Below are 3650 nucleotides of genomic sequence, written 5' to 3' on the forward strand. Positions count from 1 at the left end.
TCCCACAAAAGTCCGACCCATTAAAAGCGAACCATTACATATTGCTGATGCTAAGATGACATTAGGTCATCTTAGGTTTTGGGTTTCTGTATAAAGTCCAGGGAAAGTACAACCAGAAATAACATCACTACAAACTTTTACCCTTTTATGGTGCTCATAAGATGGAGAAGTCCTGCGCTGTGCTCAGGAGGGAGGAGTTGAGAGAGAGAGACAGGTTAAAAGAATTGGGGGATGCCCGGTTCCCACTGTTTCAGCGCACCGTGGGGTCTCTGGTCCCATGCCGGAATTAGTTCAGTGGGCTGCCTGGAGTCCAAGGGCGCTCCCTTGGGCTCTTCCATCATGCTCGCTCCGCAGCCGGATCCAAAGGGAGGGCCCTCTATTTTAAATGGAGTTAAAAATATGATTATGTAGTCAGTGGGGCCAAGAGGGCCTTCATGTGAAATGGAGAGAGAGAGAGAGACAGCCACTTTCTCCTGATCCACCTTGCCCCCCTTGGACTAGTCCGCATGTCTAGGACTGATAAAATCCGTGATGAGTTCCTACACAGCCCCACTAGGTGACTGTCAAGCTCCACCTGACATCCACTTGTCCTTGGCATAGGCATTAATCCCCACCACTTGATTGTCTGGGAGCCACAGATTTAAGCTGGAGCGAGGAATTGCTCTTTGCAGCAAAGGAAAGGAAAGCAGTTCTATGTCTTAGCCAGGCCTTCTGGGTCCTTGCTTTTCTCTCAGAAAAGAATTTCAGGAGTAGACTAGCAGTGAAATAAAAACAGGTTTTATTTGGAAGTTCTGAGGAAGTGGAAGGAGAGACTCAAAAGGGAAAAAAAGAGGAACGCTCTCAAGAGAGAATACAGCTTCTCCAATGGCAGAGAGAGCCCCAGTACACATCTCAAGAGGGGGAATATGGGTGACACGTGCTTGGCCATGTGGACACAAGCAGTACATAGGCTCGGGCATCATATGCACATGCTTCCTTTGTTTAGTTGGCTTTTATAGGGTTTTTCCATAGCTGCTCCATGTGGAACTTTCTAACTAGCTAAGAGTTCATTGCTAGGGTGGTTGCCAAGGGAGTAGAGTTGGGAATGGTTGATGGTCCTCTTTGAAATTCCTTCCCTTGGTTTGTTCCTACTGGAGCTTCTCTGAGAGGGGGCTCTCACCTTCTCTGGGAATGTGAGGGTCTTATCAGGCCTTAGTTCCCTGTGCTCACATGGTGGTCTTTTTGTAGCCTTCAGGCTAGTGATTTTAGTCCCAAGAAATTCCATTACCATGGGGTCCCTTTCCTAAGTGCCTGCCACAATTTTATAAAGCCAGTATTTATAGTATAATCTATATTTAATAATATATGTGTATGTATATGTTAATATAAATAACTGGTATGAAATTTATGTTAATAAAGATCACAATATGCTAATAAGTACCACAATGGGGTTGTTTTGGAGATGAATCAATTTTTTAATTTTTTTATCGAATCATCATGTGATACACAGTTACAAAGTTGTTCATGGTTGCAGTTTCAGTCTTACAATGTTTCAGTACCCATCCCTTCACCAGTGCACATTTCCCACCACCAATGTCCCCTAGTTGTACCTCTCCCACTCCCCTCTCTTCCTCTCCCTCTCCCTCCCTCTCTCTCTCTCCTTCCCCATCCTCCTTTTGGCTTTATGGTTTGCACTACAGGTACAGGTATATCTTTGTCCCTTTCAGCACTCAGTTCTTTTTTTTCCTTTTTTTTTGCTTTTTTGGGTCACACCTAGCGATGCACAGGGGTTACTCCTGGCTCTGCACTCAGGAATTACTCCTGGCGGTGCTCAGGGGACCATATGGGATGCTGGGAATCAACCTGGGTTGGCCGCGTGCAAGGCAAATGCCCTACTAGCTGTGCTATCGCTCCAGCCCCCAGCACTCAGTTCTTGTCCATTAACATTGAGAACCACAATGTTAATGCTGATTTTTAAAATTTAATTAATGATGATTTTACTTTCATAGTCTTCTTCTCAATTTCCCAATGTCCATGGGTTTCTTTTGTAATAATGTAAGTTAAATGGTGAGCTGTGGTATCTAAGATAGGCTAGGAAGGGAGACAGTATTGGACTGACAGAAAATAAGACAAAATTTTTTTATAATCAAAGACCAGCTTAAGGAGAAATGAAGATATGGGAAATTTGGCAGCTTGGGAAGTTGTGGTCAGAAAATGCAATATCTATGTTTAATATATCTGAGGTGGAAAAGTTATATTGAAAACAAAATCCACACTAGAACATGAGAGTAGAGTTAAGGTTATTGCAGTTTAGGAATCCATCAGTTTTATGATGCAGTCACTATGTAAGCTGCTCATATTGATATTAACATAAAGATTGGAGAAGTTATGGCAGACAAAAAATGTAAATAGAATTCGAAAATTTTCATTAAAAGGTGGCACATAGATCTAGAGATTATGACAGTGAGAAAGACTAAAGAATATTGTGAAATGGCTTCAATTTTATTTTATTTATTTTTTAATTTTTTGCTTTTTGGGTCACACCCGGCGATGCTCAGGGCATACTCCTGGTTCTACACTCAGGAATTATTCCTGGTGGTGCTCAGGGAACCATATGGGATGCTGGGATTCGAACCTGGGTCAGTTGCGTGCAAGGCAAACGCCCTACCTGCTGTGCTATCGCTCCAGCCCCAGCTTCAATTTTAGATACAAATGAATTGTCTTGTATCTTTATCACTGTACACATTTAATATATAAAAATTATGTAGATACCGCATATCAGTTTATATCTACTAACATATAAATATGCAAGTTATGTTTCAGACTTTTTATCATTTTGCTTATTTAAAAATTTTTATATCAGTTATTTAAATGAAAGGTTCAATATGGATTATATTTGGTATAAAGTCATCATTGTATCACTGTATCACTGTCATCCCGTTGCTCATTGATTTGCTCAAGCAGGCACCAGTAACATCTCCATGCCAATTATATATACTGAAAAATATACTGATTATTCTGAAATTTAAGCAGATCAATTATGAGAAATACATAAAGGTTAGGTCGTTGGAGAGAAGCTACATAGTATCAAATTTTAAAATTTTTACCAAAGGAATTTAACCATTACATTAAAAACCAGATTTCATAGAAACACAATGGAAAATGTTCAGCCAGCATTTTCTTATTTGTTAAATATTAGTGTCTTGAATCTTTGCTATGGGAAATGAGCTTTCATCAAATATCATCAGGCTATGTCCAATGCATAAATTATTTTTTGGTTCTAATTCCGTGTTGGCAAATCAACCTTCAAACTACTGATTTTTTTTAAGTAGTCAATTGTGATGCAATGTCTGGTTTAAAAATGTAAATTTATTACAACATAACTCATATATTAAGGAACACATTAAATTTAGTATGAATTATAATTTACTTTTGTGTGATTTTATTACTAGAAACACGAGTCTAGGGGACATGGAGAAATAAATCAGTGGCCTGTAAGATCTGCTTTAGAAGCTTATGGTCACTAATTTAACCCCAGATGTGTTGTGTAAGTGTACACATGTGCCAAATGTAATTCCATTTAAACTTGGCAGCTCTGATGTTGGTCTATAATCCCTAGCACTGCAGCAATTCCTGGCTGCAATGCAACCAAATGTGTACAAGCACTGCAA

The sequence above is a fragment of the Sorex araneus genome, chromosome 5 (assembly GCF_027595985.1).
Source record: "Sorex araneus isolate mSorAra2 chromosome 5, mSorAra2.pri, whole genome shotgun sequence".
In the NCBI taxonomy this organism is placed as follows: Eukaryota; Metazoa; Chordata; class Mammalia; order Eulipotyphla; family Soricidae; genus Sorex; species Sorex araneus.